At 46.0% G+C, this 26922-nt stretch overlaps 1 protein-coding gene across 2 annotated transcripts in view; it reads left to right on the top strand.

Annotated features, from left to right (window-relative positions):
• LOC147016772 (SH2 domain-containing adapter protein D-like) overlaps positions 1-26922 on the top strand; it is a 77320-nt gene that overhangs the window by 7668 nt on the left and 42730 nt on the right. The window lies entirely within an intron of this gene.

Below are 26922 nucleotides of genomic sequence, written 5' to 3'. Positions count from 1 at the left end.
TTGACGTTCTTCGTCGTCATTCCTGCAGCTCCAGCTATCACTAGTACAAATTTGGCATTCTTCAGCTTCCAGGATTTTTCACTTCATTCTTGAGGTCTTGGGGTTTGGTCATTTTCTTGATTTCTGCATCATTATTCCATAATCACTGGTATTAACACCTCAATCAGCAATGCCTTCGTCTCTTTTTTTTTTGGACCAAAGTATGGTATAACATGCAATTATATATAATATACCAAAGTATGGTATATAACAATACAAAGCATTGTAACCAGATGGATCTCATGATAACAAGCGAGTCAATCTGGTTACAATGCTTTGTTTTCGATGTTCACGTTCAATGGGACCATGAGGTCGTACATGAGAGGTACTTCCATGTTTTCAGTGATTGCATTTGATTTATGTACCCACAAATTTTCTGGAACTGGGATATCAAAGTTTTTGCAGATGTGCCAGCGGATTACTTTACAAACTCTGTTTTGTCATCGTGTGTACAGCTGTTCTGACATGAGTTTTGTGTGTGTGTGTGTGTGTGTGTGTGTGTGTGTGTGTGTGTGTGTGTGTGTGTGTGTGTGTGTGTGTGTGTGTGTGTGTGTGTGTGTGTTTGGTCATAAACCATAATGTCGTTTGGTTGACATCTTTATTCCTATATGTATATATATATATATATATATATATATATATATATATATATATATATATATATATATATATATATATATGTATATGTATATATTTCCTTTGATATTCCCTTACTTTTTCCATGATCCAACTCAGATTTGCGATTTGATTTGTCGTATCTCTTCCTCTTCTGAAATCTGCTTGTTGAACAGGCATTTCTCACTTGATGAAGTCAAGATCTATGCTGTGTGCAATGATCTTTAGTAATATCTTTCTAACATGTGAAATCGAGGCAATGGTCTTCATTATTTTAACATTCCCTCACAGCCCCTTTCTTTAACAATGACACCCAGACTGACTGCTTGCACCTTTTTTGGCCATACAATCCTTCTCCAGATCTGTGTACAAATAGCTGTTAAAATTTTTTGGATTGCCTCCTCCCCAGATACCTCAAGCTATTTCAAGGTTGCACTTACCTCGCATTCTATCACTATTGGTCCTTGCTCATTTTTCCCTCTTTCTTCGAAGGTTGTCATCATATTGCTATCTTGTTTGTATAGCCTTTTGATATAGTCCTTCTACCTTTAACTTCCACCATCGAAGATGGATGGAGGTTACTGTTTTCAGCCCTTTCTGTTTGTTTGTTTGTTTGTGAACAGTATGGCGGTCAATTTTAAAAAATATTTGAATTTTTTTTTTTTGCATTTCTATATGTTTTAAGTGATTTCCAACCCCCCCCCCCCAAAAAAAAAAATTTAGAGAAAAAAAAATTTAGCAAATTTTTTTTCAACAAAATTTCGTTTTTTTTTTTGCATTTCTACATGTTATAAGTGATTTCCAACAAAAACACATGCCAAAATTATAATTGCGGCTGATTTTGGAACTTCAGGTGGATATACCCACGTAAAATCAATTTCTGTCTCAAGGAATCTAGTTATGACGAAAGAATTGAGTATGTAAAAGTTAAAAGTAAAAGGGAAAGTTGCAAACTATAACTCTGTGAGCACTGTTGACGTCAAATTGAATGAATAGGATATCAGGTTCACTTGAGTGACCTAGCGGTATTGGCGGCGGAGGTTTTGCACTCTACCTAGTGCTCCCCCTCTAGTTCTTTCACTTGTCTTTATTCTGTCACATGTTTTTCTCTTCTTCTCTTAAGGACCCCAATACGAGACCTTAACGTTCCTGTGATCTCTCTGACCTTTTAAAAAATCTATCTTCCTTTGTTGTCCCTTTCTTTCAAAATGCACGTCTTTTTGAAATATTTATTTTTGTCCTTCCTAGTTTGTCGTTGGAAGTCGACATTTAACCGCTTGATGTTCTCTTTTGATGTGCCTTTGTTTTCCATCTCTCTTCTCTCTGCAATATTTGTTGCCTCTTCTGACATCCATTTAGCCAATGTCTTTCTGCTTACTTTTGAGATATTGTTTTTGGTCTGTTCTCTTATAATATCTTCAACCTTTTACGACAATTCGTCTGGCATTTTGTCAACCAAGTTCATCTCGGCAAAATCGTTTTCTCCCTTAATTGCATGTTGTTTGGATGCATTTTCAAGGTCATATCTAATCAGCGTTTTTGATTATTTTCACCTTTCTCAATTTGACTCATATTTTTGCCACAAGGAATTCATGATCTGTTCCATCCTAAGCAAAAACTCCTTCCTTTACAACAGTTAAAACTAGGCTTTTAACTCTAGTTTTAAGTAGTTATTCTCTGTAGAACTGTAATCATTTCAGTTACCGGCAATCCTCACTGCAGGACAGTACATAAACCACAATATCACAACCTATAGGAATTCGAAACTTATCCTAAACTGCTAGGAAGGATATGAGAGAACAATTTCAGTTCCAACTGTACCATTTTTTCCTGGGATAGTCTGCATCTGGCAGAATATTGGTAATTTTTAGCCATGATCAGCCATGATCTCTCTTGGGAAAACCCCATTTCAAAGTTGGCCTCCAAAGTCAGACACCGATCTGGCATCCTCTGACTGAGCATCCACAGCTTGATGGAGTACTGCCCTCACCTCTGGGATGGTCCCCTTCCTCACATCTTGCTCAGCTTGATGTCGTGGAAACTAAGGCTTTTCATCTCATTGGAATCTCTTGCGATGAAGCTGAGTCTCTGGGCCTATAACTTCACCATCGCTGACAGGTCTGTGGTCTCTCTGTCTTCTTCTGCCTTATTTCTTTCTGGTTTTCTACCCTTTATCCCCTCCGTGCATTGTCCCCCCTCCCCCCAAGTTATCTATAGGACGCACACAGTCTACCAGCATTCCCCTCTGAGTGAAACTGCCAAAATCCAGAACCACTGCTCATCTCCACTCATTTATTGCTCTTTTCCCGCCTGTAGAACCGCCTTCCACACTCTTCAATCTCATTCTTCCCTCCAGATATTCAAGACAGCTGTTCACCCCTATCCAAAACCATGATTTTTCTACACCTGTTAAACCACCCCCCACCCACCACTCCCAAAATTTTGCTTGTGTATCCATCTTGTCCACCCTTTGCACGCTCCCGTACTGCTCATCGTTACCTGCATCCCTTGTTTGTCCGGCTCCGTCTGCCTTTTCCCTCAGCCCTGCTGTTGGCGTTTCCACTTTTTCTTGCTGTTCTCTTTGTTATGTTGTGTCCTGTTCTGTTCTTTATCATCACTCTTCCATGAGCCTTGACCATGTATTGAATAAAAACAAACAATAAATTGTGCAGCACTTTTACATCTTCTATTGATTAGAATGTAGTCGATCTGAATTCTATGTTGCCCATTAGATAAAGTCCATGTGTACAGTCCATGCTTGGGTTGTTTGAACCATGTGTTTGTATTTAACTCATTCTCCACACAAAATTCCAGAATCTATACCCTTGGCTCATTTAGGATCCTAAGTCCATATGTTCTGCAATCCCCGGTGTGTGTGTGTGTGTGTGTGTGTGTGTGTGTGTGTGTGTGTGTGTGTGTGTGTGTGTGTGTGTGTGTGTGTGTGTGTGTGTGTGTGTGTGTGTGTGTGTGTGTGTGTGTGTGTGTGTGTGTGTGTGTGTGTGTATATATATATATATATATATATATATATATATATATATATATATATATATATATATATATATATATATATATATATATATATATATATATATATATATATATATATATATATATATATATCTGAAGGTATCTCTCAAGTAAGGAAGGGGTTAATTAAATTTACAACCCCTCGTTAGGCCAGGTCAGATTAGATCTGTCACTTGTGAGAGGTACCATGTAAACTTGCACGAACCTGTTCCATGGTTGGGTTGTCGGTGACGAACCCGTCTCCCCCACCAAGTTTCTTGGTGAGGAGGGTATATGGACACCCAGCAGGATGAAGAACAAAAACCTGTCAAAGGGCGGAGGAGCTCCTTGTGAGTCAACGGCCATCCATATCTACTGCCCAACTGTGTCTGCAGACGTCCTCCCACAGTTGGGTTAATTTTCATAAGGAGGTTAGTGGCAGGATTTGCACTCTGGCCACCATAAAACTATTCATTCCGCAAAACATTCCAAAATCATAAAAAAGCTAAAAACCCACTCTGTGGGAGTACGTTTTGGGCAGCTTCCCTTCGCAGGGCAGCTCACCGGATCGTGGGATTGGGGGCGAAGCCTTCGGGACCCCCATTCTTTGATGATGAAAGGGAAACCACAGGGTAACCTTCCCGGGTCAGATTGCGGTAGTGTGTTTCGGGGTGCTGCTGAGGTGTCATCCACCAGATGGCGGTCTCGTTGGGTTAACCTGAGGTGGTCCCTTCGGGTGGGTGCCTGGAATATCGTATCCCTAAGAAAGGATGATCACCTGTCTCTGTTATCATCTGAGCTCAAGGGTTTGGACATCGGCATTGCAGCTCTTTCTGAGGTTCGGAGACCGGATTGCCGCGAGATCATGGTGGGTGGTTACACCTACTATTGGTCTGGTTATCTGATGGTTACCATACCCAGGGAGTTGTTGTAGCTGTGTCCACTAAGCTGACCCCAATGACAATTGAGGTAACACCCGTTAACGAGCGTATTATGAGACGAAGGATTCATCACTCCTTGGGTGTCATTTCCCTGGACTCTGTTTATGCTCCGACTGAGGCGAGTGATCTTACCGTGAAGGACGCATTCTATGCGACACTCGATTCTGTGGTTGATCAGTGCCCTAGGCAGGCAAGGTATTCTTCGAGTCATGGGGGATTTCACTGCATTGACTGGAACTGATTGGGATGGTTATGAGACATGTGTTGATCCCCATGTGTATGGAACTGTGAACCAGAATAGCACGAAGTTTCTTGACTTTGCAAGAAGTCATGGACTTAGGGTGGCTGGTTCATGGTTTCAGCGCCCACAAGCTCATCATTGGACATGGTATTACAACGCTGGTGGTGTGGCAAAGGAGATTGAACATGTCCTCGTTGATGGTCAGTGGAGGATGATCCAGAACTGCAGGATCGACCGGAGTTCTCAGTTCCTCAACACTGACCACAGGCTTGTTGTCGTAACTCTGAAGTTGCAGCTTAGATCCAGGAGAATGGTACCATCCACGTCGAGGCTGGATGTTGGCAAGCTCAAGGATGAGAGGGTAGCTGAGGAGTTTTAGAACAGGTCAAGTGGAGATTTTGGGGGTCTAGGTGCTTTGGGGGATCCTGAAGAGTTGTGGAGTGCCTTCAAGACCACCGTCCATCATGTTTCCGGTGGATGTCTTGGAACTCACCTGAGGGCGAAGAAGAATTTTGTCTCCTAAGGGACACTGGAATCCATTGACGAGAGTCGCAGGGCCAGGCTGAATGGCAGAGCTGAGCTGTACAGGGAGCTGCTGAAGCATAAAACTGTACCTGCCTTCAGAGTGGACAAGGAGGCCCATGTGCGAGGAATCTGTGAGGGGGTAGAGCATCACCTGTGGTCAAATGATTCTCGTCCTGCTTACAGGGGAATTTGCGCATTGCATTCCTCCAAGCTTATCCCTCGATGGACTGTAGTTAGAGCAGAAGGTGGTGGGCTCTTGACAGAGAAGTCCGAAGTGAAGGACGCTGGGCCGGTTACTGAGCGGTTGTACCAGGCTGATTCACCAGATGTCGAGTTGGATGTCAGCGGTGTTACAATCCCTACTGCTGACCCTCCAATCAACTGTGGTCCACCTTCGTTTGTGGAAACGTAGGGTGTGGTGAACCGGTTGAAATGGGGTGAAGCTCCTGGGATCTGCAGCATCCATGCTGAACTTCTCAAGACTGGTGGAAATGCTGTACTTGTGTCATTGCATGCAGTTCTGCGCTCTGCCTGGAACACAGGCATCATCCCAACTGATTGGAAGAGGGGCCTTGTTTGTTGTCCCTCTCTGGAAAGGGAAGGGTGATCGCCAGGACTGCAACAACTACCGAGGGGTGACGCTGCTCTCAGTGTCGGGCAAGGTCTTTGCTCGGATAATTCTTGATGGGGTTCGCCACCATTTGCTTGAGCACCAGCATCCAGAGCAGTCAGGATTTACACCAAAGAGGTCAACGATTGACCGTATCCTTGCTCTTCGGGTCCTCACCGAACACAGGCGACTGTTTCGGCAGGGGCTGCTTGCAGCCTATGTTGATCTCTGTAAAACGTTTGGTTCAGTGAATCGGGATGCCCTCTGGAGGATTCTTGGTCTTCGTGAGGTGCCACCAATACTGATCAATCTGATGTCTGAACTATACTCTGGTACTGAGAGTGCTGCAAGATGTAGTGATACCATCTCTGACTTATTTCCAGTTATTACTGGAGTTCGTCAGGGGTCTGTACTGGCTCCCACACTTTTCAGCACTTGCATGGACTAGATTCTGGGGAGGATGTCAGAGAGATCAAGCTGCGTTGCATCATTTGGGAATGTCAAGATCTCTGACCTTGATTTCGCAGATGATGCAGTCATCTTTGCAAAGACTCTCGATATCCTTTTGGCGCCCTTCAGTTGCTGAATGAGGAGTTGGAGCCACTGGAATTTCAGGTTTCTTGGGTCAAAACTAGGATCCAGGTTTTCAATGACATCTTGGATGCTGCTATCCGATCTGTATCTGTTTGTTGTGAGGATGTTGAGGTCACGGAGAGATTCACTTACCTTGGCAGTGACATTCATGTCTCTGCTGGCCCTGAGCGAGAGGTCAACAGATGTCTGGGTCAGGCCTGCGGAGTCATGGATTGACTGGATCACAGGGTGTTGTGCTGTCGGTACCTGTGCGGGAGGACGAAAGTCCGAGTTTTCAAGTTCTTGGTGCTCCCAGTCTTGCTCTATGGATGTGAGACTTGGACTCTGACCAGGGATCTGAGACAAAGACAATTCCTTTGGTGCCAGGTCCCTTCGGAGAATCCTTGGCTCTCGCTGGTTGGACTTTCTGTCCAGCAAGCGGTTGCTGAGAGAGACTCGGATGAGATTTGTCACCTGCATAGTCCGTGAGCGTCAGTTGCGGCTGTATGGACATGTGGCTTCCTTTCCTGATGCTGATCCTGCTCACCAGATTCTCTCAGCGAGGGAGCCTCGTGAGTGGAGGAGGCCAATGGGCCGACCACGTGCCTCATGGTTGCAGCAGGTTGATCAGCATGTCAAGGAGATGGGGATGGGCCAGGCATCTGCCTGGGCGATGGCCAGATGGAGGCCCCTGGAGTAACGGCGGAAAGTGGACGCAGCGATTCGCTGTGCCGGCACACGCTCTCATACCTGACCTGACCTGTTAGCAAACCTTCATTTTGCGGCAACTTTTTTTCGATTATATATTATGGGCAAATTACACTTCGTTTCCCAACCGTTATGTTTTGGTCTCAATGCAAAGCCATATGTTTGGTATAATGATGGTTTAGTTGCAAGTGACATTATAATATTAATATTGTTGTAGTTCTCCGAACCGCATGCATACAACAGATAGGTGTTCCAAGACAGTTATTCTTTTATTATACGTGTAGATAGTCCTCTTCCTTTTGTCTAGCGGGATAACAAGGGAGTGCGTTGCGATGATCTAACAGCTCGGAGTTGTATAGTTATGGAGAAAACGCACTGACACCAGTGTGACCACTCCTTGGCTTTTTTTCACAAGATCTTGGCTATTCGTCGTTCACCTTGGCATCTTGGTTTTCTATAGGTTTTCTTGGCGTATAGGATTTCTATTATCATCGCTTTTCCGAAACCTTGTGAATTCTTGGCTTTTTTCATTGGCTCACCTTGGAATTTATGAAAATGAGTGGTCATACTGACTGATACACTGACATACCGACATACCGACGCACTGACACACTGACGCACCGACACACACATTGCCATTTATTAGTGCAGATTTTCTGCTTTTGACGTTTGCACGTGGTACATGCACGTTTGCACGTGGAGCCTCATTGGTATGCATTGCTGTCTGCGCAATCGCTGATGATTCGCCAATAAGTGATGAAACGGGTCTGGTAGCTGAGGGGGTGTGTGGCATTGGGATTCTCATGTGTGTACTATGTATAAACGTCTTTATAGTTGTGGAGGAACTCTGGGAAGGGTTTGAAACAGCAAAAGTGCTATCTTGTGTAGGCCTTCTTGGGTTGTTTTATGCAGCTTCTTCGGCTGGAGGAGTGTGGGAGGTGTCAAATATATATATATATATATATATATATATATATATATATATATATATATATATATATATATATATATATATATATATATATATATATATATATATATATATATATTTGACCGCCGGCGTGCGGATGGCCACGTAACTCGAATCGCGGCACGTCGCCCACCGGACGGACAATCCAGTCGTGACCCTCTCGGACTAACGCCGGGAACCGGTCACGGGTGGACCTTTCGGTCTCACCGCGATCGAGCCAATCGGCCCCCGCGTGGGATAGGGTTGCTCGCCAAATTCGACCTACCTAAGTACCCACACGGAGGGTAGACCGGGCGATCGCACCTCGCCGCAGGTCGACTTCGGACACGGGCCACTTAAGCGACCCGTTCCGTACTATCGGGATAACCGAGCGGTGTTATTCATCGGCCTCGACGGTTCGATTAATTATCGGGCGTCTTTGCCCACGACCAACCCTTTACGTGAAGCAAGATGGGGATTCAATGAAAGAAATGACGAAGCGAAGCGGGAAAACAGTTCAATAATAAGCACATTTATTTCGCGATGAACGGAAAGCACACATATACAATTCCACCAAAAGCACATGGAAAAGAAGAAGACAAAAAGCAAATGCAACAATGCAGATCTATCCGACTACCGGGCACTCGGCAACACTTATACAATTTTACTTCACAGACGGCGCCGACAACACACATTCCCAAAGCAAAAGAAAAGAGAACCACCCTCCAGGATGAGGGGGTAGGCGGGCCTGGGGCCGAGACCGTGTCGGGCCTACCCGTCTGATGATGAGACGCGGAGCGGCGGTGGTGCCTCAACTCCGCGGGCCTCGCGGACAGTGTCTGGTAGGGGGTGGGAAGGGGGCCCCCTTTCGTCGCACTATCTCAGCGCGGGGGGGAAACAGGAGGGGGTTGCTGATGCTCGGGGAAAGGAGGATTTCACAAAATCGCGGTTCCCGCGACGAGCGTCTCCACCACGACCTCGGTCGCGCTGCCGGCCTTTCTCTCCGCAGTTTCCCGAATCCGACGCGAGCACCCCCTCGTCCGCCTTCGCCGCCGCCGCCTCTCCACAGCTCCGTCCTCTTCACTCCGACTCCGCGAACTCCCAACTGCACTCAACTCTTCCTCCGCTTCCAACTCAACTCTTCCTCCTGCGAACTGAACTGCTTCGACTGACGAACGCGGCCCCTTATATCCCCCGTGGCCTCGCTCCTTCATCTTTGACCCTCTGCCTCCGACCTTTCACCTCTCTTGCTGGCTCCCCATTGGCCCGAGGAAAAGTGGGCGTGAATGCTTTTTGATCCATGAATTTGCATATAGCGACCGCCCTCCAACGCCCTGGAGGCGGGGCCAAATCGCCCCTCGCTCACCGATTGGACGGAACAAAAGTGGGCGTGAGTCGTTTTTGATCCGTTTTTCTGCGGAAAGTCCGCGATGCTTTTGAACACGCTGCTCGGTGCGCGCTCTACACGAGTCCAGCATCGGTGCCCACGAGTGGCGCGAGATGACGGTGATGCGATGGTGGCGAGTTGTGACGGTAAAGGTCGTGGCGGTTGTGGTGAAGCGGCGTTGTGGTTGGTGGTTGTTGTGATGGCTGTTGAGACGTGGTTGGTGGTGGTAATAATGGCGGTTGGTCCAAAATAAAGATAGTAAAAGAAAAACGGCTATCCTGAAGAGTCGCAGCCCTCATGAATGACATTTATACCCTCTAGACAACGGGTTTGGGCCTAACTACACATATAGTTACCGAGATATCTCACCTAAGGGACCTGAATGGTGGTTTGCGAATTTGGTCAACCACAACACAACCCCCTCCCCTTTTTACAGACTCGTCCCGAGTCGTCAAATTTTCGTGTGCCATCATGTGTAGTTTTCCCCTAGTACATTTTACCTACGGATCCCTGAGTGCGACATTCATGGTATTCGTGTCCCCAAAATAAATAACCTAAGGGCTGAGTAACTACCTAAACAAACTCACTCACACGGACGACTTAAATAAAATTGCCGGCGCTAAGACAGACATGCCGGGGGCGCACTCATATTTACAGTACATCTTAACCTTAACTTACAAATTTTACACTAAACCATGGCCCAGGATCAATGAACTCTGCAAAAGAAAAGCAGTTAGCAGGGAGCCAGGCTGCTCGCATGCAGTCTCTGGCTCAAAACAATGCAGGTGACAGGGAACGTGGCTGGCTGCTCACACGCAGTCCAAGGCCTTCCCTTTTGAACTGAACGCAGTGAACCACAACGGTGCATGGGCTGCACAACGCAGTCTCCGTGCCAGCTCAAGTGGCACACGCAATGAGCACAACGAATGGATGGATGAATGGTTTGAACTGAACGCAGTGAACCACAACGGTGCATGGGCTGCACAAATGCAGTCTCCGTGCCAGCTCAAGTGGCACACGCAATGAACACAACGAATGGATGGATGAACACAAACACGGTGCACGGGCCGCCACTGCAGGCCCGTGTTGTAGCTGCCAACAGGGCAGTTCTTGCAGCTGGCAAACTGTTGCTTTCTGATCCTGGCGCACATGGAAATGAACAGGGGGGGCAGAGCAAAATTGAACGGGGCTGGTGAACATGGGCAGTGGGCATGGCATGGTAAAGGCAGCAGGCAAACACAGCCCGCAGAAGAAGGCCGCTGCAGGCAAACACAGCCGGCAGACGAACTGGCCGGCACAGGCCTTGCAGCAAAACAGCCAGCAGATGAACTGGCCGGCACAGGCCTTGCAGCACAGCAGCTGCAGACGATCCAGCCGGCACAGGCCTTGCAGCACAGCAGCTGCAGACGATCCAGCCGGCACAGGCCTTGCAGCACAGCAGCTGCAGATGAAGTTGGCCAGCCTTTGCCGTTCCGTGGAGGTTGGTGGAGGGAGTGCGGTGGTGCTGGCCACTTGGAAGGCGGGCTCGGACCTACCTACCTGTCTCCCTCCCACCTATCGCCTTTGCCTGTCACTGTACATACCCACTCCCTTAATTTGTCAAACCCCAATATAGCCCCAACTTAATTTTTTTTTTTTAACTCCCCACTATAAATCGTCCCCTAACCCCCTTTATCGTCCTTGTTCGGCTAACCTATCCTGTCACCTAGCCTACTCCCAACCCCTACGTTCCCTTCCCGGAGGGGAATAAGGGAGAGCTAACGTCCTGTGTCGAGGCCCAACGAAGCCTCAGAATGGCCTCCCCAGAGTTCAGCGATCTATAACCAAAGTGGGTCCAGCGGCCCACAACGACAGCGAGGGGATGGATGGTGCGGAGGGGTACACTTCCTAATCTACCCTATCCATTTAACCGTTGAACTACCCCGGGGCTTTCAACAAGCGCCTCTCGCTTAAACTATTGGTTCTAACAACCCAGATTCCCGTCGCCTGTGTTGGTGTCCTCACAATTTCGGGCCTCGCCCCCCAATTTTCTTCCCGTGCCCTCACACGGTCTCATGGCTGGGACACGTGGCTCCCTTTGGCAGGCACGACCCTCTGCCGATTCTCCGACGATGGCACCCCTGGGCACTACACTGCCTCCGAGCCTACCAGCTCCCTAACACCGGGGAGTGCCCCCCATGGCACCTCCTCTGAAACGCACACGTGGCAGGCTGGCTTCCCAGGCCCCTTTCCGAGGGTCACCCGCGCCCACAACACTGCCCATGCGGTTAATGGCGCCCCGGGCCCCTGCACCAAGAAGGCGCACCCGTGCCCACTACGCTATCCCGGCCCCCCATGGGCCCTTGGCCTAACACGGCCGACTAGACTGGTGCCTGGGGTACCCACTCAGCGATACTCACTTTTCGCAGCCACGCTCCCAGCCCGTCAACAGGGCTCCTGCACCCCTCCAAACGGGTTTCGAGCCTACACTCCCACCAACAACAAAACAACCTCCATTTTTCAATTTGACTAACCCCCTAACTCACTCTACACTGACCCCGGGGTCCCTTGGGCGGGAGTCACTCCTCCCCCCAATCACTCATCGCACCATGCATTCCCCATTCGCTCCACTCACACAGACCCGCTGACCTCACTCACTCATCATGTACTCACCTCGCAACTCTTCAACACACACACCGCTGAACTCTGCCATCCTTCTAACTACATCCCCTAACTAACTCGTGCTCCCACGTCGTCCCTTAAACTATAGCACGTTCCTTTTAACACTACGTAGCTAAGCTACGTCCCCTCTACACATTCATTGTCTGTCACTGTCTCCAAAAAAATCATTTTATTTCCCAACCTAAAGCTCATCTAAATCCCTCTAACTAATCCATTCCACGGACTCCATGAGGACTTACCCCTGCCCCATGAAGTCGGTCTAGCTAAGCTAACCCTTCCCCCTAACTAGTTTCCATCCTGTGCCCAGGTCAAGGGGGTCTTCCACCCCTTGCCCAGGAATCCTGTGCACCCGAAAGTGAGGCTTGCTTCTTTTTTTTTTTTTTTTTTCATGCGCAGCACCAGCGCGGCAACTCGCGCACTTTGCACCTGCCCGTGACGTCATGCAGCTGCACGTGTACCTCGTCCCTCCTTGGACGGTACCATCCGGCAGGGATACCCCTCCTGCCGGATTCCAACCCCACGTGCAGCCATGACGTCACCGTGCGCATAAAAAAAAAAAACACAAGCCCCACGTCTCGAGGGGTTCCCCACGCGAACACATGTGCTTTGCCCGTTGGAGCTTAACACACACGATCGCGTGGAGAACCCGTCCGGTCCAAATCCGTAGTCCTGCCTAAACCTTGTCCGTCCGCGGGATCGGCAAATCCACCGCGTGCGTTTCCGGACCGGGACTTCACTCTCGCAAGCGAGCACGTGGGGGCCTCGTGCGTTGCACAGCACGGACCTCGTGCTCACTGCTGGGTGAACCCGGCACGGTCCCCAAAATAGCTACAGCCGCTACTCGGCTTTCTTTCCTCACATGTCGCCGTCGTCGCCATTCCACACACGCACACCTGCGTGTTACGACGCTCACACTCCATTCCATTACATTCACACCGGGAGACGCGACTGCGTGCTCCCGCATGCCAACCGACATCTCCCTCACATACCGCTCTCACACACACACACACGGTCTCCCTTACATTCGGCCGTTCACTCACGCGTGCCTCACTACTCACACAAACCATACTACTTACACACGCGGGGGCACTCACCCGCGGTGCCTCATCCACACTCCGTGCCTCACTCACACACGCGGGGGCACTCACCCGCGGTGCCTCACTCATACTGGCCGTTTCATCCACACACACGGCCTCTTCCACACACGGTGCCTCATCCACACACGGCGTGCTGGGAAGCACGTACTCCGGCACCATCGCCACCACACCACTCACACACGGGGTCGCTTCCACACACGGGGACGCACTCACACCTTGCACCACACACACAGGGACAACTACACTGGGGATTCGTGTCCCCACAAGGGTCTCCGGGGCCTCTATACCCCCCAAGCTCTCCGTGCACCCGTTCGCAGCACTCGTCCCCTCAACCTCGCAATGCACGACCGAACTCAGCTGGTCGTGACTCACCTCAAGGGGGCATACTCCCTCCCCTCGTTCCTGGAGGAGGCCATCCAGGTGCTCGCACTGGGTCCCCACACGCTCCGCGAGCTCACCCCCATTATCCTCCACTACCTCCGTGTGTGTGTGTGCGTCACTTACCCCGTCTTCATCGTGCAGTCTTCCCTCTATCGTTCCTATCTCCCGTGTCTCTGCCAACTCTTCACCCTTTACCTCCCTTGTCTCCACTATTATTTCCGTTGTCGTCACCTCGTGTCTCGTCTCGCACGTTTTGGTCTCCCCATTTAATTTTTCCCTTTCGGTCGTCGTCACGACCCTCGCCCAACACGCCCCCCCGAATTATTTTTTTACCCGTCTCCACCGCGGGCCTGTCAGCCGTTGCACCCCCTCCCAGCTCGTTCGTTCCTACACGTGGAATCGCCATTTTTATCTCCCTGCTAACGGCCTTCATGCCCGCCTGCAGGCATCGGCCCATGTTCTGCGTCTCACCCCGCAGCTTTTTCATTTCTTTTCTCATTTGCTTTGCGTTTGTATCCATCTTTTGTGTATTCGCATCCATCTTTTCGTTCATGTTCGCATTTATCTTCGCTGTCATTTCCGCATTCATTTGTTGCGCATCCGCATTCATCTTTGCCAGCATGGTGATTAGCTGGGCCATGTCGGGTGCGCTTGGGTGAGCCGTTTCGGCAGGGGTTGGGGAAGGGTTTTGGTGGAGAGGGGGAGGGGAGGTGTCATACACCGCGGCCGCTGCCACACCCATTTCGGGCTCTGGGTTCAGTTGGGCGAGTTCGTTTTCCAGTACAACCAACATTTCCTGCACGGGGATTTCATCCTGAGCCATGGATCCTACACATTCTACATCCATTTCTAATACCCCCGGCTCCCGCTCGCCTTGAGACGCCATCTTGCTTCTCTTAAAGGGTTAATTTAGCTTGCTCGTAATTTGGAGGGAATCGGGGGTCGCTCCTCTCACCCCTGGACCGATTCCCGTGAATTTAGCCGGAGACAGGAGAGCCCGTTTTCCCGTTCTCCGATACCAGTGCCGCGAGGAGGGCGATGAGTTTATATCGCACGACCTGACACCAATGTTGCGGATTCGCGCCCGCCGGCGTGCGGATGGCCACGTAACTCGAATCGCGGCACGTCGCCCACCGGACGGACAATCCAGTCGTGACCCTCTCGGACTAACGCCGGGAACCAGTCACGGGTGGACCTTTTGGTATCACCGCGATCGAGCCAATCGGCCCCCGCGTGGGATAGGGTTGCTCGCCAAATTCGACCTACCTAAGTACCCACACGGAGGGTAGACCGGGCGATCGCACCTCGCCGCAGGTCGACTTCGGACACGGGCCACTTAAGCGACCCGTTCCGTACTATCGGGATAACCGAGCGGTGTTATTCGTCGGCCTCAACGGTTCGATTAATTATCGGGCGTCTTTGCCCACAACCAACCCTTTACGTGAAGCAAGATGGGGATTCAATGAAAGAAATGACGAAGCGAAGCGGGAAAACAGTTCAACAATAAGCACATTTATTTCGCGATGAACGGAAAGCACACATATACAATTCCACCAAAAGCACATGGAAAAGAAGAAGACAAAAAGCAAATGCAACAATGCAGATCTATCCGACTCCCGGGCACTCGGCAACACTTATACAATTTTACTTCACAGACGGCGCCGACAACACACATTCCCAAAGCAAAAGAAAAGAGAACCACCCTCCAGGATGAGGGGGTAGGCGGGCCTGGGGCCGAGACCGTGTCGGGTCTACCCGTCTGATGATGAGACGCGGAGCGGCGGTGGTGCCTCAACTCCGCGGGCCTCGCGGACAGTGTCTGGTAGGGGGTGGGAAGGGGGCCCCCTTTCGTCGCACTATCTCAGCGCGGGGGGAAACAGGAGGGGGTTGCTGATGCTCGGGGAAAGGAGGATTTCACAAAATCGCGGTTCCCGCGACGAGCGTCTCCACCACGACCTCGGTCGCGCCGCCGGCCTTTCTCTCCGCAGTTCCCCGAATCCGACGCGAGCACCCCCTCGTCCGCCTTCGCCGCCGCCGCCTCTCCACAGCTCCGTCCTCTTCACTCCGACTCCGCGAACTCCCAACTGCATTCAACTCTTCCTCCGCTTCCAACTCAACTCTTCCTCCTGCGAACTGAACTGCCTCGACTGACGAACGCGGCCCCTTATATCCCCCGTGGCCTCGCTCCTTCATCTTTGACCCTCTGCCTCCGACCTTTCACCTCTCTTGCTGGCTCCCCATTGGCCCGAGGAAAAGTGGGCGTGAATGCTTTTTGATCCATGAATTTGCATATAGCGACCGCCCTCCAACGCCCTGGAGGCGGGGCCAAATCGCCCCTCGCTCACCGATTGGACGGAACAAAAGTGGGCGTGAGTCATTTTTGATCCGTTTTTCTGCGGAAAGTCCGCCATGCTTTTGAACACGCTGCTCGGTGCGCGCTCTACACGAGTCCAGCATCGGTGCCCACGAGTGGCGCGAGATGACGGTGATGCGATGGTGGCGAGTTGTGACGTTAAAGGTCGTGGCGGTTGTGGTGAAGCGGCGTTGTGGTTGGTGGTTGTTGTGATGGCTGTTGAGACGTGGTTGGTGGTGGTAATAATGGCGGTTGGTCCAAAATAAAGATAGTAAAAGAAAAACGGCTATCCTGAAGAGTCGCAGCCCTCATGAATGACATTTATTCCCTCTAGACAACGGGTTTGGGCCTAACTACACATATACTTACCGAGATATCTCACCTAAGGGACCTGAATGGTGGTTTGCGAATTTGGTCAACCACAACAATATATATATACACACATGTATAATTTTGTTTATTGGTGTGTGTGTGTGTGGGGGGGGGGAGGGTTAGAGCTGGTCTAGCTGCTCAAAGCCTGTCACAAATGGTTGTCTGCTTTATTGGGCTTGTGCATCGGTGTGTGGTCGAGAAGGAGGTGCACAAGTTGTTTTTTGTAATTTTTTTTGGTTAAATCCAAAGTGTTTCTGCTTAATTTTCTGCCACAAGTTTTTTCTTGAGACGGGTATAATATTCTCTTGTGATTGCAGTTTTGTGAGGCATATAGTCAGTCAGCAGAATTCCCGTGGCATCCCATAAAATCGAGGCCATGACCTTGACGGCTGAGAATTGGGTGTGAAATGTCTTGGGTGGCAGTGATTCCTTGTGCTTCCATTGCATGGATTCCAATTTTGTTTCAGGATCCCAGTGGTAAAGATGCATTCTGTCACCAGTTAATAGATGAGCAATAAAGTCAGCTGGATCCACAGTCAACGGTTTGAGAAGCTTGCACTATCTTGCCAGCCATTGCTGCTAGTTGTGAGCGCTGGAGTGTTGGAAACACGTCTTGCTAAAAACTTGGATATGCCCAAGTTTTATCATATGGTGGTTAACCCACTGTCTTGGGAGATTCCATTTTCCTATTGATATCTTGGCAACCTTAACACAACGATCCACCCTGATTAATGTCATAATATAGGTAATCATTTTTGTGTCTGTCGTACCTTCCTGCTGTGCTGACCTGGGTTCATCTTCAAGGGACTCATGTCTATGCTTAATGTTCAAGTGACCCACTCATTCAACTTTTGCAGAATACGAGGGCACACATTCTCCATCATGACATCCATGTGTTCATGGATTTCTTTGGATCTGACATCGTCTTTGCACATAAATTTGAACACACTTTTATATTCAGTATTAGTAAGAGCCACAATTGTATGATATCGCAAACTATTGCATTATACTCTGGAACAACAAACAATGTCAGTTGCATTAAAATTAGCCAATATTACAAGCATCCCTTGGATGTTTATAATGAGGCTAAAACAACCCATAATTGAGAGTGCCAATTAGTACTGATTCTAATAAAAAATTTTTTTAATAATACACTGTGTGTGTGTGTGTGTGTGTGTGTGTGTGTGTGTGTGTGTGTGTGTGTGTGTGTGTGTGTGTGTGTGTGTGTGTGTGTGTGTACATATATATATATATATATATATATATATATATATATATATATATATATATATATCTATATATATATTTTATTTTTTTATATATATATATATATATACATATACACACACATTTATATATATGTATATCTATATTTTTATCTTTATTTTTATTTATACATATATATATATATATATATATATATATATATATATATATATATATATATATATATATATATATTGGGTAGTCGATGATAGTCAAAATTTTTTTTTTTTATCTAACCTTATCACTTTTTCCGTCGATATGTTTGTCTGTATGTTGGGTAGTCGATCTAGTCGAAAAAAATTTTTTTTGAGATTTATTCTACCCTTATTATCAGTATTTAAAATGGCGATTTCAATTAATACAATGGCGATTTCGATGAAACTTGGTTGGTAGGTTCATTAGTTCATACCATGACCTAGTTGTGTGCAAATGAGAACCGTTGCTATGGACACCACCGTTGCCTAGAAACGGGACTTTGAAATTTTTGAAAAAACATAAAAAATTAAATTTTTAAAAAATCGGGCCACGAGTGACTGTGGGCAGTACATTCAGCCATATTGTCAAAAATGTCCAGCCGGATCCTATGAAAACTGTTGGACAAGATGGACTTTGAATGAACCCTGGTCAAAAACAATAAAAAAACGAAGTTCGTTATATCTCAGAGATTATGAGTTAGATATACATGAAACTGGTATGGTACGTTCATAGTATGTCCTAGTTATGTGTGAGAAAGAAACGTTGCTTCGTTGCCTAGCAACGGCCGAAAAACCTCTAAATGTGGGGGTATTTTAACGAAAAAACAATCTGCAGCATTAACCTTGAAGCTAGAATCATGAATTTTCTTGTGCTAAATTCTCAGGTCATTCCCCATCGAACGGGCCCATTGCGTCAGGTTCTATTGAGTAGGCGACTACCCATGTCCGCCTACCGGCTTGTATGTTTGTATGTCTGTCTGTTCGGTCCAATGCTCCGTTAATACAATGGCGATTTCGATGAAACTTGGTGGGTAGGTTCATACCATGACCTAGTTGTGTGCAAATGAGAACCGTTGCTATGGAGACCATTGTTGCCTAGCAATGGGACTGAAATTTTTGAAAAATCATAAAAAAATTATTTTTTAGAAAATCAAAAATCGGGCCATGAGCGACTGTGGGCAGTACATTCAGCCATATTGTCAAAAATTTCCAGCCGAATCCTATGAAAACTGTCGGAGAAGCTGGACTTTGAATGAACCCTGGTCGAAAACAATAAAAAAAAACGAAGTTCGTTATATCTCAGAGACTATGAGTCAGATATACATGAAACTGGTATGTTAGTTTCATGGTATGTCCTAGTTATGTGTGAAAAAGAACCGTTGCTATGGTCCCCTCCGTTGCCTAGCAACAGCCGACTACCCATGTCCGCCTACCGGCTTGTGTATATGTGTATGTATATGTGTATATATATATATATATATATATATATATATATATATATATATATATATATATATATATATATATATATATATATATATACAGGGGTTTCCTTAGAAGCCAGTTACCGGTGACCCGCAGCAGTCTGCTCAGAGAAAAAATGTCAAAGGTTGCTGCCTACTACAACGCCGATTTTTTGGCTTTTTGAAAAAAAATTTTTGTCACCACGAAATCTCTACACCCCCTGTTTTGAAATCCGGGACAAAAACACATTAGTATTTCGATAAAAGCGGGCTTACTTTTACTGTTAGTACTCTCGCCAAGTCTCGCACAACACTGACCTAAAAATAACACAAGCAGCTAAAACACGCCTCCTGCAATGGAAGTTCTCTGCTTTACCCTCGTTTTGGACTGTTGGCCTGATACCCTGAATGACGAAGTATACAGCAATGACCTCAAGAAAATAAACTTTGTAGGCCTTGCAGTTTCGGTGCCGAAACGATGGCATCGAAACGAAAATCCCTTTTGACTTTGGATTTTCGAAGAAGTCCAAAGACATGGGAGGTAAGCTTCTGGCCATCAGTAATGGGTCTAAACTTGCACTCCCGCAAGTGCGACGTTGTTGTTGTTTCACGAAACACGTGTTTCACCTAGTCCATTTTGAGCTTTTGTCAAGTGATGCGGCTCCAAAATACACGGTCACCCATTGTGCCTTTTAAATTTATAAAGAAATTAGTCTATAAGCTTAAAGCAGCTTTTGTACATGTTATTATTCACGGTTATTTGCACTGAAAATCGCCGTTTATTCACTGAAGTGAAGGCCAAGTATGAGCAGCTATGAACTGGCCAACTGAATACTGGTACCGCAGGTACATGCACCATAGACTTGTGAGCTTTTCTTGATGGTATAACAACATGATATTGGTGGATAATGTAAGGTGGAAGTTTAACAAAATTGGGATTGTGACTGATGCAGTATTCACACTTAGACTGTTTGATTGGTTGACCGATTGAAGCTAGCTGACATCAAATAAAGAAATTATCTGAAAACGAGTGAAGTTAAATACATGTTTCTCATTCATTTTCAAACAATAAACTAGTCTAAAGTTATTAGTTTGAGCTGTTTATTGAATCAAAACAATACACAATAAAATAATAATAAACAATATTTAACAAAGTAAAATGAAATCGAGGAGGGAAAATATGCATAAAATGAATGAAAGAAAATTTACAAATATAATACTTAGCTTCCCTATGCTTAAATAGTTCATCAGATATTTAGGGAGTTGTGAAGTTTAGGTGTTGTCATTGTTTGAGGTGGCCCTCAACTTCTGGCTAATGGTAGGCCCTTTTGAAAAGCAGTTTCTCAGTGATGAATGCATTTGGACTATTTTTACTCCATTAGTTACTCCACTGCTTAACATCCAAGCAATTTTCATTACATTTAGTGAGTACATTTCATCACATTACATTACATTACATGATAATATGAGAACTATTTCATGTCAGAAATCATGCTGGAATGCATCTCCAGCCATCTAGGATCTTCCGGCTTCCAGGGCCCTTGGCGGGCCCTCGACCCCGGCCATACAGCTGCGCCCGCTTCGCTCGTGGTGATGGTAACCTGCTACTTTTTAATGGTAGCCTCCAACTCCAAAAAAATGAGGAAACCCCTGTGTGTGTGTGTGTGTGTGTGTGTGTGTGTGTGTGTGTGTGTGTGTGTGTGTGTGTGTGTGTGTGTGTGTGTGTGTGTGTGTGTGTGTGTGTGTGTGTGTGTGTGTGTGTGTGTATATATATATATCTATATGTATATATATATATATGTATATATTTTCTGTATATTTATATTTACATCCATTTATATGTATGTTTATGTTTTTATATATATTTTTATATTTATTTATATACACATATATATATATATATATATATATATATATATATATATATATATATATATTGGGTAGTTGAAAGCCTGGTGTTGGCATAGTTGTTAAGGTAGCAGCTTGGGATCCAAAAGGTCCTGAGTTCAATCCCCGTTGACCGCTTGAATTAATACACACCAGGGGGTTGACAGCCTGTCATCCTTCCGAGGTCGGCGAAGTGAGTACCAGTGTACTGGGCCCGGTGTATGCCCCAGTTAGAATAGGTGTACCATATCCCTGTGTCGTAAGAGGCGACCAGGGTTGCGTCAGGAAGGGCATCCGGCGTAAAACCTGTGCCAAATCACCATGCGGATCATACGAATGATCCGCTGTGGCGACCCCTAACGGGAGTAGCCGAAAGTAGAAGAAGAAGAAGATATTGGGTAGTCGATCTAGTCCAGTGTTTCTCAACCGGGATTCGCTGGAACCCTGGGGTTCCGCAAGAGGTCGCTAGGGGTTCCGCGAGAAACAGTAATAAATAGGCTAATGTATTTTTGAGTAGTTTTTGTTTGATTTAATATTCGTAATTTTACAATACACGTACGGCATATTGTTGGAAACTCCTTGGTTATTATAATCGAGGCTTCAACCTCGTATATCATTTACAATTATAACAACCATAGGGAATGTATTTAACGATGTCTATATGGCGCCAGTGTGAAACCGTCCTCACTGGTTAGTGGACGTCCTGTACGCGACGGATTAGTGTATCATTGAATGACTGACTCAAGTATGGGACGCATGCACGGTGTCCATCTATCTTCTCTGTGCTTCCTCGCGCGAAGTCTCTGTCTCTGTCCCTCTGTCCCTCTGTCCCTCTCTCTCTCTCTAGGTTAGTTCTTCTGTTTAGCTTTATTGCTTCAGCTTTATTTCTTTAAGTTTTGTTTATCAAGTTACATGAGGTGTTTTTTTTAAATTGTCAAACAGACTCAGGGTTTAGAAACACTTTCAAAAATGACGTTTTTAAATTGACCAAGCAGCACAACCCAATTACAAAGCAAGCAGATTGGCCCAATTCAATCAGATTTTTTAGTGGTTTGAAACATGTGTTCGAACAGTGAATCGCGGAAACTTGCGAGAAACGACCTCGTGATGTCATAAATGCAAACAAAACAAGAGTAATAGGAGGTACGACACAGCTGCAATAGTGCATGTCTAATATATATATATATATACATATATATATATATATATACATATACATATACATATATATTTTAATCGAATATTTCAAACCTCGGTGTGAGGTCTCATAAACGAGCAGTATGTTTTTTTTTTTTCATTGCCAATAAATTTGACAAAAAGGGGGTCATTTTTTCCTTAAACCAGGTATCCGAAAAAAAAAATAATTATATTTACCACGTGAACTACGATAAAAATATAAAAGAGCTCGATAGTAATAATGGTATATAATAATTTTTATGCAGGGGTTCCCTGAGACATGAAAACTATTTCAAGGGTTCCACAAAGGTAAAAAGGTTAAACGCTGATGTCGTCGAAAAAATTTTTTTTTCAAAAAAATACAATTTTGAAATTTGTTCTACCCTTATTATCACTTTTTCCGTCGATATGTTTGTCTGTGTTGGGTCGTCGATCCATTCGAAAAAAAAACGTTTTTTTTTTTAATTTTTTTTTTGAAATTTGTGACACATCAGTTTTTCATCGATATGTTTGTTGGGTTGTCGATCGAGTCGAAATTTTTTTTTTTTTTTTGAGATTTGTTCTACCCTTATTATTAGTATTTAAAATGGCGATTTCAGTGAATACAATGGCGATTTCGATGAAACTTGGTTGTTCGGTTCATCCCATGACCTAGTTGTGTGCAAATGAGAACCTTGCTATGGACACCACCGTTGCCTAGCAACGGGACTTTGAAATTTTAGAAAAATCATAAAAAATTTATTTTTTCAAAAATCGGGCCACGAGCGACTGTGGGCAGTACATTCAGCCATATTGTCAAAAATTTCCAGCCGGATCCTATGAAAACTGTCGGAGAAGATAGACTTTGAATGAACCCTGGTCGAAAATAATAAAAAAACGAAGTTCATTATATCTCAGAGACTATGAGTCAGATACACATGAAACTGGTATGGTAGGCTCATGGTATGTCCTAGTTATGTGTGAGAAAGAACCGTCGCTACGGACCCCTCCGTTGCCTAGCAACGTCCAAAAAAACCTCTAAACTTGGGGGTATTTTAACGAAAAAACAATCTGCAGCATTAACCCTTGAAGCTCGAATCATGAATTTTCTTGTGCTTAATCCTCAGGTCATTCTCCATCGAACGGGCCCATCGTGTCAGGTTCTATTGGGTAGGCAACTACCCATGTCCGCCTACCGGCTTGTTTGTCTGTCTGTCCTGTCTGATCGGTCCATTGCTGCGTTAATACAATGGCGATTTCGATGAAACTTGGTTGGTAGGTTAATACCATGACCTAGTTGTGTGCAAATGAGAACCGTTGCTATGGCCACCACCGTTGCGTAGCAATGGTACTTTGAAATTTTTGAAAAATCATAAAAAATTAATTTTTTCGAAAATCAAAAATCGGGCCATGAGCGACTGTGGGTAGGTAGTCCATTGAGCCATATTGTCAAAAATTTCCAGCCGGATCCTATGAAAACTCTCGGAGAAGATAGACTTTGAATGAACCCTGGTCGAAAACAATAAAAAAAACGAAGTTCGTTATATCTCAGAGACTGAGTCAGACATACATGAAACTGGTATGGTAGGTTCATGGTATGTCCGAGATATGTGTGAGAAAGAACCGTCACTACGGACTCCTCCGTTGCCTAGCAACGGCCAAAAAACCTCAATGTGGGGGTATTTTAACGAAAAAACAATCTGCAGCATTAACCCTTGAAGCTAGAATCATTAATTTTCTTGTGCTTAATCCTCAGATCATTCCCCATCGAACGGGCCCATCCCGTCAGGTTCTATTGGGTAGGTGACTACCCATGTCCGCCTACCGGCTTGCATATATATATATATATATATATATATATATATATATATATATATATATTTATATTGTTGTAGATTTCTGCCCGTTCGGTGTGCGGACGACCGCCTTAGCCCAATTGCGGCCGTGCGCGCCCACCGAACGCGCAATCTAGTCGTAGCTTCCAGATCAACGCCGAAACCCAGCTTCGGGTGTTTTTATTACACCATAACCCAGCCAACTATTCTGTCCACACGCTTACAGGGTCAATCGCCGAATTGTCGATATCCCTAACTATTCGCGCGGACAGAAATGCCGGGAGTTTATACCTCGATGGGGCCTGCACGAAAACAAGTCGCTTAAGCAGCTCATTCCGTATGCGATTGCCGAGCGGTTTTATATCGCCAAGTCCCGTCGGACCAGATGTACATTTTATCAGCTTGATAATCAGCCAGCTAATTTCCCAAACGCATCATGGCAGTTAATGGAGAAAGAGACGCAACGAGCGGGTGACATTCAACAATGGGGACATTTATTTGTACAGTAGGCATGCAATCAATGAATGGGGGTAGGGGACAGGACTCGAGCAAAAAGCCTACAGCCAATGTCTATTTATTATGTACATGCACCTACACAATTCACTACTTAAGGACAAGGCGCCACCGACTTTCATGAAAAACCCAAGAAAGAAAGAACAGGCTCGTGAGCCTTAAATGTACTCAAGGCCGGGATGACCGGAACAGGCCCTGAGAGACCGGGCCGGCTACCTGGCCACCCTCGTGGTGACTCGATGGGTCCTTGTTCGGTGACCATCGGTGTCTTTGCCTTGACCCCCGAGCTCCGACCGGCTCCCTTGGTCGTCCAACCTTCACTGTGGCCTAGCTTAGCCGACGACGCGCTGGAGGAGTGAACGGGTCTCGACCCCGGCTTCCTGGTTGCGCCTGCGAACCTTCCAGTGAACCAACTGCCCGCACTCTAACACTCCGAACTCCGAACTCAGCTCCCACCTCCGAACTCTCCAGCTCTCAACAGGGCGTCTCTTCACTCCCAACTCCCACCGACTCCGAACTCCCCACACAAACTCAACTCCGAACTCCCCACACCAACTGCTTTTTCGGCCAGCGAACGCGGCTTTTTATCGCCCCAAAGGGAAGGGCCGCTGTGGGCTTTTTCACCCAAAATCAGCGCCCTCCCCCTTTTCACCTTTGAACCTTTACCCAGGCTGGATCCGCCCCTCCCACCTCAGGCACGCGGGGGGGGGGGGGGATTCCAGGAGTCATCGGGCTCGTATACTTTCTTGGTTGTAATGACCATTGGTGTATTGGTGTTTGTGGAGATGGCGTGGTTGTTGAGATGTCGTGGTTGCTGTGTGGTTGGCGCTGTGGTGGGGATGGCGTGGTTGTTGAGATGCTGTTGTGGTGGTGGTGGTGGAGGTGGCGTGGTTGTCGTAGTGTCTTTGAAGAGATTCGGTTTGTTTGAAATAAAAGATAGAAAAAGAATAACGGCTAACTCAAAGATGCACAGCCCATTATACATCGGTGGGGAATTCTAACCTGGAACTCACCGAAATAACTGACCTCTGGGGAACCTGACTGGTGTTCTGTGAATTTCCACAACCGTAACAATATCTATATTATTTATCTTTTTATATATTTCTACATATATTTATATATTTCTACATATATTTATATATTTCTACATATATTTATACATTGACAATATAAATATATATATATATATATATATATATATATATATATATATATATATATATATATATATATATATATATATATATATATATATATATATACACACACACGAGGTCCGTCTAAAAAGTAATGGGGCTGAGCCTGCTATGTGCTCCACTGACACAACTTGAATGAATGGGTTGTGTCAGTCTTTCACAACATACCAGCAATATATATATATATATATATATATATATATATATATATATATATATATATATATATATATATATATATATATATATATATATATATATATATATATATATATATATATTTATATATATATATATGATTGGTGATGGTTGACTGCGCTCATTGTGTGATTTTTTTTTTTTTACAGGTTGTGCTTTACATGCTGTCTCGTCTGAGTCGTCGTGCTATGAGTCGTGTGCAGAGAGCCAATCTGAAGTTTCTTGCCAAGCTTGTCAAAATACCTTCGGAATCCGTCGCAATGCTGCAGCAAGTCTACGGGGAAGAAACGATGTCATGTACACGTGTATTTGAATGGCACAATAGGTTCAAAGCGGGACGGGAGGAGGTTGAAGACGATCCACAGTCTGGAAGACCTTCAACGAGCAGGATGGCGGACACCAAGTGTGTGAAGCAGATGTTGCACACAGATCATCGACTAATGGTGCAGATGTTTGCTGAAGAACTTTCCATCAACAAGGACACTGTCTGGATCATCATCACTGAAATCTCGAAGTGCGCAAGGATGGCCCCAAGCTTTTGTCTGAGGACCAGAAACAGCAAAGAGTTACTGTCTGTAAAAACATTATTGATTGCTTCGAGGATGATCCAGACCTGCTCGGGGGAGTCATGGCTGGCGATGAATCGTGGATATTCGAATACGACCCCGAGACCAAACAGCAGAATCGTCAGTGGAAAAGTCTGTCATCACCAAGACCAAAGAAAGCAAGGATGTCGAAGTCGAAGGTCAAGGTGATGCTCATCGCGTTTTTTGACATCGAAGGCATCGTCCACTTCGAGTTTCTACTGCAGGGTCAAACAGTGAATCAATATGTGTACAAGGAGATCCTCCGGCGCCTCATGAGATCAGCCCAGGACAAGATGAGGGATCTGTGGGAGAACAACGACTGGGTGCTCCACCATGACAATGCCCCTGCTCACAGTGCCCTGAGCATCTGGCGGAGAGGAACGTGC

This window comes from Eptatretus burgeri, chromosome 11 (assembly GCF_056783735.1).
Source record: "Eptatretus burgeri isolate ZD-2024b chromosome 11, Ebu_testis_v1, whole genome shotgun sequence".
In the NCBI taxonomy this organism is placed as follows: Eukaryota; Metazoa; Chordata; class Myxini; order Myxiniformes; family Myxinidae; genus Eptatretus; species Eptatretus burgeri.
Note: the sequence above shows the minus strand (reverse complement) of the source record. Positions and strands in the feature narration are given on the sequence as shown.